The sequence below is a fragment of the Quercus suber genome, unplaced genomic scaffold, assembly GCF_002906115.3.
Source record: "Quercus suber isolate HL8 unplaced genomic scaffold, Cork oak 2.0 scaffold_1220, whole genome shotgun sequence".
NCBI classification, from domain to species: domain Eukaryota; kingdom Viridiplantae; phylum Streptophyta; class Magnoliopsida; order Fagales; family Fagaceae; genus Quercus; species Quercus suber.
In genome coordinates, this window is record NW_027070615.1 from 3,906 (window position 1) to 21,502 (window position 17,597).

The window sequence follows — 17,597 nt, forward strand, 5'->3', positions numbered from 1 at the left end:
AAGCTCGAAGGAAGCGGAGACCCACCCTCGAAAGAAGCGGAGACCCACCACCGATCTAGAAACCCACCGCCGATCTAGAGACCCACCACCGATTTAGAACCTCACTGCCGATTTAGAGAGTTGCCGGAGAGAGTGAAGATGCTGAGAAGAATCGGAGAGCAAGAAGAAGAACAGAGAGCAGAAAGAAAGAGAGAGAAGCAAGACAGAGAAATTAAAGAGGAAAAATGAAATAAGGAAGAGAAAGGGCCGGTTAAATTAAAATATTGAGAGGAAGCATTAAAAAAACATTTTTTTTTATACCATCTTGCTACAGTACCATCTTACATTTGAGATGGTACTGTAGCAAAATCTCAAATTTATTTTTGCATATAGGATTTAGCCTTCCCATTGCTGATGGATTTTGGGGCTTAAATGCCAAATGTTCTTAACATTTGGCATTTACATGCCCAAATGCGGATGCTCTTAGGCAATTGCCTAACTCGCCTAAGGAAGGGCCGGCCCTGTTTCTCTTCTTGAAAAACCGAAGACGCGCGAGATTTCTACTAAAGTTGGTGGAAATTTAGTGGAAACAGCATTAACTATCGGCTAAAATAATTTGGTTGTTTTGTAAATAAATATAGCTATTGGGCCATTTGAAAAAGGCGGAGCTTCCAAGAATTTTCCTACCCCCACATGATTGGCTAGCTTTTCAAAGTCTTTGTTTCATGAAGACTTTTCAATCTCCATGAAAGCAGCTAGTCTGATAAACAAAGAAAAACTCAAAAAGGATGATTCATTCTGATTAAAAAAAAAAAGAACAGAAAAAAGACTGCAAAAAGCAATTTGTGAACACAGAGACCAGCGAACATCAGTACCTTCTTCACACATCCCTACCATAGCAATTCTCTCAAGGTGAAGCATCACGCACATTCATCACTGTGAGCCTCTTTTAAATTTCTCTTCTCTTCTCATCTTTTTCTCTTTCTTTGATTTTTTAAAGTTAGATTTTAGAGTGAAATGAAACGAAATACATAACTTTGATTTACAACTATTGTCTCAACTAGTTGAAGAGGTTGACTGTAAGTGGTAAAAATGAAACTGGAGGGATTCTTAATCTTTTAAAATTTGAAACTTAGAATCCTCAAAAAAAAAAAAAAAAAAATTGAAACTTAAAAGATTTAAATTAACCAAAATAAATAAATAAATAAATAACTGAAATAAATTTCAGTCAAATGTAAAGAGTGCATTTGTATTCTTTATTATTCTTTATTATCTCCATTAATCTTGTTATTTGTCATTTATTTAACTACGGAAGTTCCCAACAAAACATTTTTGTTGGGATTCGGTGTTGGGTATGTACAAGTCATTTGCTTATTTTTGTAGGCCTTAACTATAAATATATTGGTATATGGATTTGGACGTACTTTTGGGCGTACTTTTGCGGGTACTCATCGTCGGTGGCTTCTTCTTTAGATTCTTTAAATGGTTGCACGATGTTGAAGGTGGCAGTGTGTTGCACGATCTTGAAGCTGGCCTTGTTGAAGTTGCCACACAACCGCCACCTTCAACCTTCAGTCCAGAAAATGAGGTAATTTTTTTTTTCATGTGTTCACTCATCCCTTATAATTCCCATTTTATCACATCTTTGACCTTCTCATTCTTCTGCTCGTATGTAGACTTAATAACTTCCACTTCTTCTTCTACTTCCCGGTGGGAGTATGATGTGTTCTTGAGCTTTAGAGGTGAAGATACCCGCCGCAATTTTACAGGGCCATTTATATAAAGCTCTGCGTGACGAAGGCATTTACACCTTCATGGACGATAAACTTCAGAGAGGAGAAAAAATTTCAGATGAACTTCTCAAACCATCAAAAGGTCAATGATTTCGGTTATTTGTTCTCTGAAAATTATGCATCTTCCAATGGTGTTTGGACGAACTTGTTTGGATTCTTGAGTGTAGAGAAAATCTTGGCCAATTGGTTTTACCAGTTTTTTATGGAATAGATCCATCAGAAGCGTGTAAGCAAAAGGGAAAGTTTGGGGTAGAATTGGCTGAACATGAAAAAAATTTCAAGGATAACATTGACAAGGTGCAGATTTGGAGGGAAGCTCTAAAAGAAGTTGGCAATTTGTCTGGATTCCATTACAATAACAAGTATGTATCTCATGATTTCATGGGTCTTTTAATTTTATTGTTTTGTCATAACCACTACATGAGAGTGTTCTATTTGATAATATCTTTAACTATGAGGTAGTTGCTAGTTAAGCTACAAAAAAATTTTAATCTTACCAATTAAGAGTTTCTTCCACGTATTTTTATGAGAAAAGTTTTAAGAAAAATTTCTTAGTTGTTTCATTTAGGTATCATATGTGGGTTCCAATAATTTGGTTCCTCACCTAAGGCGGAGTTTTCATGCAAGTACTTGATAGAAGAATAAAATTGATTTCCTATCTAAAAAGACAAACTGTTAAATTTATATATAATTTGGTTGACAATTCTAAGAATTATGTACTTGACCATTTCCTTTAATTAAAAATGTACTACTTACTTTTCTCAACAAACAAACAAAAAAAAATGTACTACTTACTAGTTAATTGGAATTTGTAACACACAAATTGGTCCTCCCCTCCCCCCTTATTCATGTAGCAAATGGGAAAAAAAAAATGCAAAAACTAGTTATTTAGAATTTTGCTTATCTTCACACGTACATTTTAATTTCTAGATAATCCATTTCATAACATGCCTTTTATGCTATGTGATTGGCAGTTGTCTTGAACTGCAATTTATCCAAGAAATTACCGAAAGGATATCAAGTAAAAAATTCAGCCGCACACATTTATATATTGCTCAATACATGTTGGAGTAGATTCTCGTGCATCAGAAATAGAAAAGCTTTTAAATATTGAGTCAAACGATACTCGAATGGTGGCATTAATCCATGGCCTTCGGGGAGTAGGTAAGACTACAATTGCAAAAGCTGTATATAATAAAATTGCTGATGTCTTTGAAGAAGCTTCTTTCTAGAGAATGTTAAAGAAAGATCTTCGACAAATGATGGCATATTAAAACTACAGAGATACTTCTTTCTAAGTTCTTAAGGGATGGAAATTTAAAGGTGGACAACATATCTAGAGGAATCACTATGATAATGGAAAGACTTCGCCATAAAAGAGTTCTTCTAGTTCTCGATGACGTGGATGAACAAAAGCAAATAGAAAATTTGCTTGGAAAACTTGATTGGTTAGCTCCAGGAAGTAGAATCCTTATAACCACAAGAGATAAGCATGCTATGTTAACCACTCTCGAACAACATACTCTAATCTATAAGGATTAGAGTACAATCAGTGCTTTGTTTTTAATGTACAAGATACTCACCCCCTTTTTTTTTATGAAAATTGGTTTTAATGTACAATCAGTGCTTTGTTTGTTTCTTGGACATATATACCTTAAAAAGTTCCTTTATGGTTATCTGAATTGGGTTTGTGTTAGCTTGTGTTATTGAAGTTTTTGTTATGTTCTACATGTCTGCCTATTGTATGAGTAATAATAAGTTCAGTGAACTGTTCATGGCCTTTGTGGTCATGTGGTACTTGTTTTTCGATCAAAATAGTTTATCAAGTAGAAAGAGAGTTTTTAGAATGGAAGATAATAACCCTATTGAGACTGTGTAGCTGTCTATGTCTGTTTAGTCAAATAATAGAATAGAGAATGTACTCTTTACTAGTGCATAATTTGATAATTCATTGAGCTAGTTATGTGACACAATTAAATTCTGCTACTTGGAAGGCCTTTCACCAAAAACAATTAGAGACTTCATCAAATGCTTGGTTTGCATGAAAAAGAAAGCAAATGTATAATGAGGTCCTTGACAAGTTTATTTCTAGAGCACAATCTTGAAAAGCTAAAATCCTATCCCAAGCTCCCAGAATTACTCTAGTTAGATCCGTCCTCGCATCTATTCCCACCTACACAGCCTGTACCTTCTACCTTTCAAAAAACATTTGTTCCAAAATTGATTCTTGTTTAAGGAAAAGAATTCTTTTTTCCAATGTCCTGGACCAAGGTTTGTAAGCCAAGATTGTGTGGGGGGGGGGGGGGGTGTTTGGGAATTAGAAAGTTGGAAGACACAAACATTGCCTTACTAGCCAAATTGGGATTGGCTATGGCCTCTAACCATGATGTGAAATGGGTTCAAATCCCCAAAGCCAAATACCTTCAGAAAAAAGTTTCCTCAAAGCACCATTGAGCTGTCACTCCTCCTGGTTATGGAAGGCATCTACAAGTCTAAAGCTTTAGTGAAAAAAGGGGCTTGCTTTCAAGCTCACTCTGGCTTTGAAATTAATATTGGGAAGATCCTTGGATTCCCTCCCAACGAAAATTTACTCCTACTTGTATAGGAGCCCTCCCTAATTATAAATATTGGGTTTTTCAACTAAAAACTCAATCTAATTCAGCTTGGGACATTAACATTCTTAATGAACTCTTTGACAGCATCACCTTCAGAAACATTTTGCAGATTCCTCCCTCCCAGACAAATGCTCCAGACAAGCTCATTTGGTCTCCAATTTCCATAGCTTTTTCTCAATAAAGTCAGCCTACCTATTAGGTCATTCACCCAGTTTCCAAGATTCAGGCCTCTCTCAAAACATGACTGGAAGCACCTCTGGAAACTAAAAATCCATAAGAGATTAAAACTAATGCTGTAAAAATTGCATGGGATATCCTTCCTACCAAAAAATCACTCCATAGGAGGTGGCCACAAACAGACATGACATGTGTTCTATGCAACCAAGATATGGAATTTGTATATTACATATTTGTCTCATGCCCTTATACAGCTACCATTTCCATTTGGTCGCTCTCTCCATGGCCAATTCTCACAGCCTCTCTTGGAACTTTGTCTCCAAGTAACATTGTGAAATTTTTCATTTTTCCGCAATGCACTCGAAGATTCCACAAATGAAGAACACAAGTTCACTCTCTTTGCCTCTATTCTATTTGATAAAATATGGAGAATTCGAAATCAAACCATCTTTGCAGGTCACACACCGAACCCAAAGGAAGGTGCTGAAACGTTTGAAGTGTACTTTGATCACATTTTGGCTTGGTCTCAATAATATACCCCCCCCCCCAGTTAAAGGGTATCAATGCATATTTTATTAAGGGAAATTACTAGTGCACACAGTTGTTACACACAATTGTACACATACATTTTGAAGCGAAATCATGACTTGAAATTACTTTTTTTTTTTTTTAATAGGTAATCAGAAAGCAATTATAAATGAGAGAAAAATGAAAAAACAAGAAGTTCATGATAATGAACAACAAGAAATAAAAGAAACAAACAGCACAACAAAACAGAGGGTAGTTAGGAAACTAAGCTAAAGGAGGACAAAAACTCAGAGAGAGAAGAACAATCCGTAAAGCCCCAACAACAAGACCACTCTAAAAGACTACGATGGCATAAAACTTTTAACTCATCCAACGTCTTCTCTTTGTCCTCAAAGGATCAACAATTTCGTTCTAACCACACAATCCACATTAAGCACCCTGGAACCAAGTTCCAAATGTTCGAATTATGCTTCCCAAGCCACTAATGCTAACAAGATAACAAACCCGCCACCGATATTGGCATAACCTAATGAATACCAAAGGCCTGTAGCATAAAAGTCCAAAGGGAATGAGTAACCAAACAATGAAGAAGAAGGTGGTCAACCAACTCCCCATCATAGCAACACATACAACACCTATTAGCCAAAGGGCAACCCTTAATCTGAGAGAGCGAGAGATGGAGTGTGAGGGATCAGGTGCGCGAGGGATAGAGCAGGAACAAGGGGAGTAATCGGAGATACTGCAGGTGCAGCTCCTAGAATAGGCACTATTGGTAAAGTAAGGCCTGTGCTATTGACAACTGGAGTGCCAACGGAACCAGCAACGCTTCAAAAGAAAGGAAGAAAATGTAAGAAGAAAGGAGAAGAAAGAGGTCAATATCAATATACCACAACAAACTAGGAAGAGAAAACCTAGATCCCAGAGCCACTGCGGTCCAACTTCTACATGAGAAGTGCTCGAGATCATGCATTCAAAGACTGAGAATTAAAAGAAGAATTGTGTCAGCTTGGCCAATAATTTATTTTAGAGAAATAAATAAATAAATAAAACAAAAAATTGTGAATAACAAACCCACCAGAAATTCAAGAGAAAAAGAGAAAGATCGTTGATTGATAACTTACTGAAGGAAAATGTAAAACTTACTTGAAAATGCAAATGAAAGAAAAGGAGAAATAGGCTCAAAAACTAAAACTTTTAAGATATCAAAATTATTGTTGACATAGAATCAATTAAGATTAACATAAGGTCATGATACCTTTTTCTCGTGACATAACAGCGACACCAAAAACATGTTTTAGGTAATACACGCTTTAGACATGTAAGAACAATCAAACACCTTAGACTTTGATTATCAAGATTGATTATCAAGCCTTAGACTTTCAACCAACTTCAACAAGGAGAAAGAATTTTTATTATTTTTATATTATAAAAAATAAAAATAAAAAAGATGATTAGGGGTACATAATTTGCGATGCATGTAAGCATTCAAGAAGGTCTTCAATTTTCGAATTTGAGAACTTTCCCACGGGTAGGGTGCATAATATAGTTGGTCAATGATAAGATGAATCCTCAAGAAAGCTCATTTAAGTGGCTTATTTGTATTTGATGCAACTAGGAACCTTCTCTCTCTCTCTCTCTCTCTCTCTCTCTCTCTCTCTCTCTCTTGTAGAAACTCTATTTTCATATAATTGAGAACTTTAGTGGAATAATGGATATGATAAACAAGTTTGAAAAGCTGAGTTTCTTATTTGAATGCATGGAATTCTCTGATTTTTAAATTATTCCCAATTTTATTTAATGGCATGTCATTTTATGTTCATGTGTTTCATATTTCATCCAATGATGGGTAAACAAGTTTAACGGGTAAACAAGTTTAAGTGAGTAATCATTTTTTCTTTCGAGAATTCCTAATACATGTAGAATGGTCAAGAGGAAGAGAAATAAGAAGAATGGTGCGGGTGGTGGTACAATCATGGTCCCCTGGTCCTATGCTAATGGAGGTTAAGAACATTCTTCAAACTTAGGTACTGCCTTTATTTTTTTCTTTATAAAAATTTGGAATTCTGGAGGGTTTTGTATGATTGTTGAAGTTGGAAAAGTGAGATAAATGGGTTTATTGAGATTTGAGGATCAATTAAATGATGGAGCTTTGCATATGTTCTTTTCAAGAGAGAATGTGCTATCAATTTTTTGTTATTTTGATGTGCAGGTTATTCTCTTTTATTGAATACAATTTTTTTGAAGTTTCTCACCTTTGATGACCAATTCATGGACATCTTTGGGCATAAGGCTCTTATTAGTAGTTGGAACTAAGTTTTGGAATTTGAAAATTTCCTCTTTATTTTTAAGTGAATATTACCCATTGTGTTTTAAGCATTTGTAAAATAATGTAGAATAAAAATCAGTTAACGTGACTTATCACTACATAACTAATTCACCTACTAACTTGGCTCTCCATAATTTTTTTTTTTTTTTCCACAAGTGATAAGTATTTTTATTATTTTTAGGAAAGCCATCATGTCATGTAAACCATATTGTTATGTATGTATTTGTCTTCTTTATTTGGTTATTAGAAAGGATTATAACAATGTCAAAGATATTTTTGTAAGGTGGTTCATGACTTCATTCTCAATAATTTAGGTAACTTAAATATTATTACTTTATAACTAATGATGTATAAAACCTCGAGGAGGTAAGATTTTTTGTAATACCTTATTTGCAAGTATAATCTACCTTCCAGAATATCATGAAAAGAAGAGTGCCCAACAATTTTGTTTTGTTTTGTTTTTTGTTTTATGTTTATTGTTTATCGTTTTTTTGTTTTTTTTTGTTTTTTTTTGTTTGTTTTTTTTTTTTTTTTTGCTTGAAAGTGCCAAATTAACATTATTAGAATTGGTAACGGTAATTAATGTGGTAGAACACCATACTGAATGACAATGGGTAAGTTTTCCTGATTCTTCTTATGACCCCAAAATTCTACAATAACTTAAGGTACGTTTGGTATACTGTAATAGCTCTTGTAATGGAATAGTTACTCATGTGTAATATCAATTCGGTCATTTTGTTACATCTTTATTACATGAATTAGTTATTACATTTAGGGGTGTGCAGAAAACCCACCGACCCGCCAAACCCGACCCGACCCAACCCGCCCACCAGGTTGGGTCGGTTTTTAAGGCTTGGTAGGTTAGGTTGGGTCACAAAAAAAAATTTATAGCGGGTCGGGTTGGGCGTGGGTCATAAAATTACAAACCCGCCAAACCTGACCCGACCCACCCATATTTAATATATATTTAAAATATATTATATATTTAATATTTTTTTTTTTAAATCAGCTGTAAATTTAATATATACTAATAATAATATTATATACTATAAGTGCTTATATATAATATATTTTATATACATATATAATATATACTAATAATATTATTATATATTTTAAAATATATATAATATATACTAATAATAATATATTTAATAAATTTAATAATAATAATAATAAAAATTTGTCAAACCCATGGGTTCAAGCCGACCCATGTGGGTTGGGTTGGACTTATGTGATGGGTTGGGTTGGGTTGGGTTGAATTTTTTTTGACCCACCAGGGTGGGTTGGGTCAAAAAATTCCCTCAACCCGACCCAACCCGACCCATGCACACACCGAATTACATTGGAATAACTATTCTTTAAATTGATGAATACTTATTCCTCTTTAAAATGGATGTAATAGCTATTCCTTAGTATATATAATAAGTTTTAAAATTAATATATTTCCAAAAATATAAAATTTTCTTATACATCATCTTTTACAAGTTTTTTATATGTAACAACCAAACTTATGAATAATAATATTTATTTCATTACAATTTCTTCTATTCCCAGTAATAAATATTACTATTCCTAATATAATCCACATTCAGTGTACCAAACGTAACCTTAGTGGTAAAATGAGTCTTCAAGGTTTTAATTTCTTTAAGGGGTAATCTTTCTTATGTGTGAGATGATGTATTATACAAAATTTTCCCATGCATCACGAGTTAGTGACCATCCCTTGGAAATTGAGATCAAAGCACAATATATGAGAAAATCGATGATATATTAAAGTCAAAACACAATCAAAATTTAAATTAGCTTCTAACCGTAGTCTATAGTATCCATTTTAACTTTCTTAATTTTAATGCCAAGTGACACATTTATAAAACTCAATGAAAAAGCTGAGATGACCATTTCATTATTATTCTTTGCTTGACGACCATTTCATTATTACTATTATTGAATATTTTTGTGCGTAAGCATAAATGACCATTTCATTATTACTTCTTTTTACACTCACATACTAGGCAACCAAATGGACTTTGCAACTGATACAGGCACAAACCAAACCAGAATGTTAGATTCTACCACAACTAAGAAATAAACATAGATAAGAGAAAAGTGGAGAATCATTCTAGATCAAAATAAATGAGAGAGAGTCCTTATGTACTATTTTCAGTCAATAACCAATTTTTGTAAACCCAACAATGTAATTCATGACATCAATTGTAGAAATCCTAGTCTAAATCGTCTCCTCTGGATGGGTTCTCTCACTAGGGTTGAAGAAAACATTTACGACATCAATTTTTGTTTTCAAAGAAATTGTTCATGGTCCAAAGAAATAAAAAGAGTGGGATTGAGCCCAAAAAAAAAAAAAAAAACCCCCGAGGCTTGCACAACTTCGCTTAGCAAGAAATCAGTAGTAATTGAATGAATTATGACTACTGAAAAGGAAAAAAAAAAATTTAAAATCTTCACCCAGTGAAAATAAGTAGATGCCTATGTTAATTCTTTAATTTATGCATATGCTAAAAGGCCTAGGCCCAGCTGCGTATAGCATGGCCCAGATTTTATGAGTCGGTGACTCGTTCTCATCATATTCAAAGGCGGCGATGTAATTTTCCGTACTCTCACTTGAGTTTTCTTTATATAAATCCTCGTATCTCTCTTTTTTCCTTCATTGAATCTCTCTAGCTATTTCTGTATCTTTTTTAACAATGGCTCCCGCTAAAGACGATGGTTTAAGAAACTCGAAACCTATGACTCGTCTCCAAGGTCTACTATGAACTCGAAACGATTTGGGCAGACACTGCGACACCATCGTCGCATTCGACTCCAAACTGAAAGAGAATGGCGCTGAGTTGCCCGATAATCCACACCATTCTTCCGAAGCCAAACAAGAAGGAAGGTGTCGACAAACCTAAGTACAGTGCCCTAGCGATTGCAGATAGTAAGGAAAGGCATAGCAATCGTGAAGATGATGGTGATAATGTTGATCATAGGAGAGGCGACTCGGATAAGTCAGAATTGTATAAGGTTTACAAGGGAATGAGTTCGCTGGAGAGGTGGGAAACGAAGCAGTTGATTGCTTCAGGCGTTTTGAATCTCAGGGACTATCAAGGAGATGGATTGTTATATCAAGAAGAAGAGGGTGCTGAGGTTGAGATTGAGATGAATGAGGATGAACTAGCGTTTCTACAAGGGCAGACTGCAGAGCAGGTATTCAAGTTCAATGGATGTCACATGTTAGAATTTGTAAGAATCCAGAAGGGTCTTTGAATAGCAACAGAGAACCATGCCGGAGATGGGTGAGAAGCATCTAGCACGAGCTTAAAGGTGTTGGTTTATCAACGGCATATGATATGCGGGAGTGGAAGAAGGATGCTTATGGACATGAACAATCCCTTAGCTTTGGACAGAGGTCGAAGCTATCGATTTAGGAACAGAGTCAGAGACTGGTTCGGGTAAGACAACTCAAGTAACTCAATATCTAGCAGAAGCTGGATACACAACAAAGGGTAAAATTGGGTGTACTCAGCCTCGTAGTGTGGCTGCAACATCTGTGGTGAAGAGGGTTGCTGAAGAGTTTGGTTGTCGTTTGGGTGAGAAAGTTGGATATGCTATTCGATTTTAAGATTGTACTGGTCTAGATACTGTCATCAAGTACATGACTGATGGTATGTTTCTTAGGGAAATTTTGATAGATGGTAACCTTTCTCAGTACTCTGTTATCATGCTCGATGAAGCACATAAGAGGACTATACACACAGATGTACTTTTTGGATTACTCAAGCAACTAGTGAAATGAAGACCCGACCTTCACTTGATTGTCACGTCTGCAACACTGGATGGAGAGAAGTTTTCAGGGTATTTCTTCAACTGTAATATATTTACAATTCCTGGTAGAACTTTTCCTGTAGAGATACTATACTCCAAACAGCTAGAAAGTGATTACCTTGATGCATCGCTACTTACTGTGCTACAAATCCACTTGACAGAACCTGAAGGAGACATCCTTCTCTTCTTGACTGGTCAGGAGAAGATTGATTTTGCATGCCAATCTCTTCATGAAAGGATGAAAGGGCTAGGTAAAAATGTTCCTGAATTTGATTATTCTACCAGTTTATAGTGCACTTCCAAGTGAAATGCAATCGAGGATATTTGAACCTTCACCTCCAGGGAAGAGGAAAGTGGTAGTTGCTACCAATATCACTGAGGCATCTTTGACAATTGATGGAATATATTATGTTATTGATCCTGGGTTTGCAAAGCAGAATGTGTATAACCCAAAGCAAGGGTTTGATGCACTTGTCATAACTCCTATTTCACAAGCTTTAGCAAAGCAACGAGCGGGTCGTGCTGGGCGTACGAGGCCTGGGAAATGTTATCGCCTCTACACTGAGAGTGCATACCGCAATGAGATGTCCCCTACTTCAATTCCTGAAATATAGAGGATAAATCTTGGGTTAACTACGCTTACCATGAAAGCTATGGGGATAAATGATCTTCTGTCTTTTGATTTCATGGATCCGCCTTCACCCCAAGCTCTCATTTCTGCCATGGAACAGTTGTACAATCTAGGAGCTCTTAATGAGAAAGGGCTTCTGACCAAATTGTGCCGGAAAGTGGCAGAATTTCCTATTGAACCACCATTATCTAAGATGCTGCTTTCCAGTGTGGACCTTGGATGCAGTGATGAGATTTTGACCATCATTGCAATGATTCATACAGGGAAAATCTTCCACAGGCCTAGAGAGAAACAAGCACAAGCAAATCAGAAGTAGGCCAAGTTTTTCCAGCCAGAGGGAGACCATCTAACATTACTTGTGGTTTATGAGGCTTGGAAAAGTAATAACTTTTCTGTGCCCTGGTGTTTTGAGAACTTTGTTCGGTACAGATCATTGAGAAGGGCACAGGATGTGAGAAAACAGCTCCTCACCATCATGGACAAATATAAATTGAACTTAGTGACTGCAGGGAAAATTTTTACAAAGATCTGAAAGGCGATTACTGCAGGGTTCTTTTTCCATGCATCTAGAAAGGACCCAGAAGAGGGCTATAGGACCCTAGTAGAGAACCAACAATTCTATATATATCCAGGCAGTACTCTTTTCCAGAAGCAACCTGATTGGGTCATCTACCATGAGCTGGTGATGATTACAAAGGAGTACACGCGAGAAGTCACAGTTATATATCCTAAATGGCTTGTGGAACTGGCGCCTAGATTTTTCAAGGTGGCAAAATGATTGAGCCACTTCATGACAAACATCACAAGCCGAATTCTTGGCGTTTGAATAAACGCCGGGCTTGAGATGTCTCAATGTCATTCATTTTGATTATGGGTATTGCTGTAAATCGGAGTGGTGCTATTTGCATGGTTGTCCTCATTGTTTGATGTGATGCATTCTGTGGGAGATAAATAACAATTTCAAATCTTAAACTATTCTTTTTTAAGACTCTTTTGGACTAGGTTGTAGTGTTAGGTGTTTGTTCTTTTATTTCAGTTCATGGTTTAATGGACTTTTGTACTTTATGCACTCCATTTTATTGTAAAAGGATTTGCAAGTTCTATTAGGATTATTGTTACACTACATGAATTCTATTGTATTATGGTTACACTACATGAACTTCCTTGTAAAAGCGAGCTGCTAGTTCTATTCAGATTTTAACTTCATTAGTTCTACAAAATAATGTTGTGCATGCGTCTAAGTACACCTAACATAAAAAATCAGGAAAAAAATGGCCAATTCATTAGAAGTTAAAGGAGAATCCTTTTATTGCTCTCCTGCATTCAGTCATTCAACTTGTTTAATGAGTTATCTTAGCTAGCACATATTTGTATGGCAGATATGCCTCAAAAAGATTTTCAGGACTCTCCACCAGCCTAGTGACATATCTGAGCAAATATTTCATTAGGGGGAAGACCAGCAGCAGAGAAAAGCGGTCCTCTAGCAATGGAATTGATGACATCAATTGTAGAAATCCCTCTGTATCATCTCCTCATGATAGGTTCTCTCACTAGGGTTGAAGAAAACGTTCACAACATCCATTATTGTTTTTGAAGAAAATGCTAATTACTAATTAAAAATCAGAAAATATCACACAATGGAACCCTGCTTCAAAATAGAATCTACTGTGAGGAAGATTGTCCTTATATGCAAAAAAGATGTTCTTAGCACAAAAATAATACAGCAATAACAAAGAAAACTTTCGCTGCAATGATGCATGGCACACACCCCTCAATCAACGCTTTAAGCCTTAATAATGGAATTCAAAAAAGTACTTGCACCATCTATAAAATAACATTCCCAAGCATGACTCATGCATTGAGAACTGAAACTAGCTGCAAATTTAGCGTAATAGCTTCTCACAACTCTCAACTAAAAAAAATTATCTCTAATACTTAGAAGCCATGTAAAATTTGCAAATATATTAAATATTTCTAAGTATTAGAACCACAAAGCTTTGTGCATCCTGACACTAACCTTTTAAAAAAAAATTACAGTATATGATACAGCCTCAATGTAAATTAAAGGCTTAAATATTTTACATTACCTCATGAAGAGCATCATCATAAGAAGTCATATCTGTAAGTATGACAAGAACATGCTTCCCGATTCAAAAGCCAAATATTCAGCAGTAGTAGGAGCTATACGAGGGGTGAAAATACATTCAATTGTAGGGTCATTTGCCTGTAAAAGAGCACATCAGAGGACACATTTTATGAACGCAATTCAGACACTGTATTACTAAACTTATAACAGTAATACGAATATCACAATATGGTCCATATGCAGATTTCAAATTATACCAGGTTCAGAAATAGCGTCACGCTCTCCATAGAGCCATTTTCCTCAAAATCATGTGTGAAAAACTGTGCAGTCTCCATATTTACAACCATAGCTACAAATACAATGGCAAAATTGTCCTCTTCTGCATTCTGTAAATTAATAAAGTAGGTCAGCATAATCACTTAACAGTTAGGGGGGAAGAAGACAACAGGAAGAAGATAAGAGACAGTAACAAAAGTGGTGATGTAAGAAATAATTAATTCAGTTAATTCTAAGGAAAAGGAAACAACTGGATCAGGAAGTAAAAGAAATTGAGATTCCTATTTACTAGGAAGGTATATAATTCTAGCACTACATGAATTTCATTGTAAAAGGGAGCTGCTAGTTCTATTCAGATATTAACTCTATTAGTTCAACAAAATAATGTTGTGCATGCATCTAAGTATGCCTAACATAAAAATCAGAAAAAAGGCCGGTTCATTAGTAGTTATAGGGAAATCCTTTTATTGCTATCCTGCATTCAGTCATCCAACTTGTTTAATACTCAGTTATCTTAGCTAACACATATTTGTATGGCAGATATACCTCAAAAAGATTTTCAGGACTCCAACCGCTTGACCGAATATCTGAGCAGATTTTTCATTATGGGGAAGACCAGCTGCAGAGAAAAGCGGAATCTTTTGTCCGCTATCAATGGAATTGATGACAACAATAGTAGAAATCCCTGTCTGTATCATCTCCTCATAATAGGTTCTGTCACTAGGGTTGAAGAAAACGTTCATGACATCCATTATTGTTTTGGAAGAAAATGTTCATGGTCCAAAGAAATAAAAAGAGTGGGATTGAATTGCTTAACTCATTGAAATAATCTATCATAGAGGTCCTGTTGCTTTTAGCCTAACACAAAGACAAAAGTTTCTAATTTCATACGAAACTTCTAGCTAACCGCACATGCATCAGCTTGGTCTTGAATTTTTTAGTGTCCTCTCTAATTAAGTCATTTCACCTGATAGATAATTCCAGATTCAAAACTTTCTTTTTTATTGGTAAGATAGATGCGAACTTATTGGGCTTAACTCAAACTTGCAATCTCACCCTCCATTCCATAAATGTGGAAGAGGAAGTATCATTTAAGCTCAAGCTCGTCAGCAACTCTATATTCAAACAAGATCGAAGAATGGTTGAGATGAAACTTAAAGATGATAGTGATAAAACTTAAAGCCAAAGCTCCAAGTTTCCAGACACAAGTGAACTACTACATTAACAAGGTAAAAACTGTAAACAAATAGGAGCCTTCAGTAGATTTATCCTCAAAAGCAAACAAAAGCTAACGAGTTGGTGCTGCTCCAAGTCGAGAGAACTGGGGCGAGTTCCCAAAGTGGCCTCCACCTGCTCGATAAAATGCTCGTGAGAACAGAGAACCGGGTAGGTAAGAAACGACATCGTTCAGAGCAACAAATTCCGGAATGCTCCGACCCGTAAGACCGCTATACCCGCAAAACTGTATGTCTATATTAAGCTTACAAAGCTCTTGAGGCTATGCTATTGCCTTTTATGTTTTTGATAAGTTATTGCTGCTGGTGTTAATTTTCTTTTTATTATGTTTAATTTGACTCAATTGAATTAATAGAAGACTTTGATTTATTTATTATCGAAATGTTCTCACCAATCTAAAAGAAAATATTCATTTTGTAAATTAATATTAAATTAAAATGCAAAACTCACTTTTTAAGTTTCATTAAAATTCATTTTAGTCTTATAATTTTGTTTTTGTTTATTTCAATCCTCCATATTTCAAGTTAATTCAGTTAAAAATTTTGGAAAATATTTTTGAATCATTAATTCAACTGGGATCCTTCCTACCACCTATAGCAAGAACATCAAAAAAAAAGCTAAACCACAATTTAATCCACTTGTTGGTCATTTTAATTAGCTTCTTCTGACATTTATTGACAATTTAATTTATTATACCTGCTTCATTAGAAGAACAACACAGTTTCACTAAGTTACCACTTACCACTAACATTATCAACAATAGTCTCATATTAATAAAAAATGGTAACCCAAAAACGAGAACAAAAATTACAAGATCTAAAAGCCTTCACTAAAAGAATTACTCATCACTTTGACTAACCAAAGAGCTTTCAATATGAGGGACTTTCAAAATGACCATGATCTTTATTGATATATAGAGAGATACACAATCTAGGAAATAAAAACAAATGAATAAACAAATTGCAGATCACGCAATGCTGATTAAAAAGGAGAAAGGGTGATATGAGCTAAGTTTCCTCCATCACTGTTTGCATCGCTGACTATAGAACTGATCAAGGGTCTTTGCAACATACAGTGGAGAAGCTCATGTGGGAAAATGCGAAGGAGTGTCCATGCCAAAACAAGCAACTAAATAATATTGCGGGTGTCATAAGCTGGGTCAGAAATTTCATCTCTAATTTATCAAATACAAATAATATTGCGGGTGTTATAAGCTGTGTCACAACCTGCCTCTTATTTAGCTTTTTGTTAAATTATTTTTAAATTAGTGTGCTGAAATATATTTGTACTTTAAAATGTAAGAAAAATAAGAAAAAGTAAAGAGCTAAAAAGAAAAAAATTAGCTTATAAATTAGTCTCAAACACACAAATATAAAGATGTCAATGGCTTTTGTCAGAAAAAACAAAAAAGATGTCAGTAGCCATAAATAAGGTAAATTCTATTAACATATTTTGATATTTTCATTAATGCTAACAAGATCCATGACTTTTCAAAACTAAACATTGCCAAATCTCTGATCTCTCTGGTATAGTAACCTTCTTTTCTTCTTATCAATGCTCTTTTGTGGTTTTTTTTTTTTTTTTTTGGTGTGTTATAAGCGTGCCATGCAATGATAGAATTATATCATGTATGACCGTACCGACTTATTGTAAAATCTAATTTGCATATTCCATTAGCGAATGGAAAATGAGATTTTATCCAAAGTCGGCGTGGTCATTCGGGTGATTACTCTATCGTTACTGAGCAGTTGCATTATGTATTACAGTGCTTTCAACGCTCTGTTGAAGGATTTCTTAGTGGTCACCTCCTATGAAATTACTTTTGGTTAATTATTTAATTTGCTAAAGTAAATGAAATTTTGCTATTTTGGGCATTTGATTTAAGTACCTCAGATTGTTAGGAACTAGTATAATAAGCTCGTCGGGGTGGAAGTGTAACGATAGCTTAATTTTGTATGTTTATATCATTATTAAAGAGATTTATTATACTTATTTTGTATTAATTCATGCATTTTATATTTACTATTAGAAAAATGTTAAATGATTGATTTTGTACTTAAATAAGAAAGAAAAGCTTTTAATTGAAACCAATACAACAATACCCCAATTAAAACTTCTGATGAAC

At 35.0% G+C, this 17,597-nt stretch overlaps 1 long non-coding RNA gene, 1 other non-coding gene and 1 pseudogene across 2 annotated transcripts; 2 read left to right on the forward strand and 1 right to left on the reverse strand.

Annotated features, from left to right (window-relative positions):
* Positions 1–651: 651 nt before the first annotated feature.
* LOC111986336 (uncharacterized) lies at positions 652–3,493 on the forward strand. Its single transcript, XR_010627464.1, has 3 exons — positions 652–917; positions 1,363–2,134; positions 2,747–3,493. It is a non-coding gene; the product is annotated as an uncharacterized LOC111986336 (long non-coding RNA).
* A 6,930-nt stretch (positions 3,494–10,423) lies between these two features.
* LOC111988270 (probable pre-mRNA-splicing factor ATP-dependent RNA helicase DEAH5) lies at positions 10,424–12,987 on the forward strand (annotated as a pseudogene).
* Positions 12,988–13,828: 841 nt separating this feature from the next.
* On the reverse strand, positions 13,829–15,772 carry LOC111986332 (uncharacterized). The gene is made up of 3 exons (XR_010627463.1): positions 14,783–15,772; positions 14,218–14,346; positions 13,829–14,098 (listed from the first exon to the last, which is right to left on the reverse strand). It is a non-coding gene; the product is annotated as an uncharacterized LOC111986332 (transcript).
* Between the last annotated feature and the right edge of the window lie 1,825 nt (positions 15,773–17,597).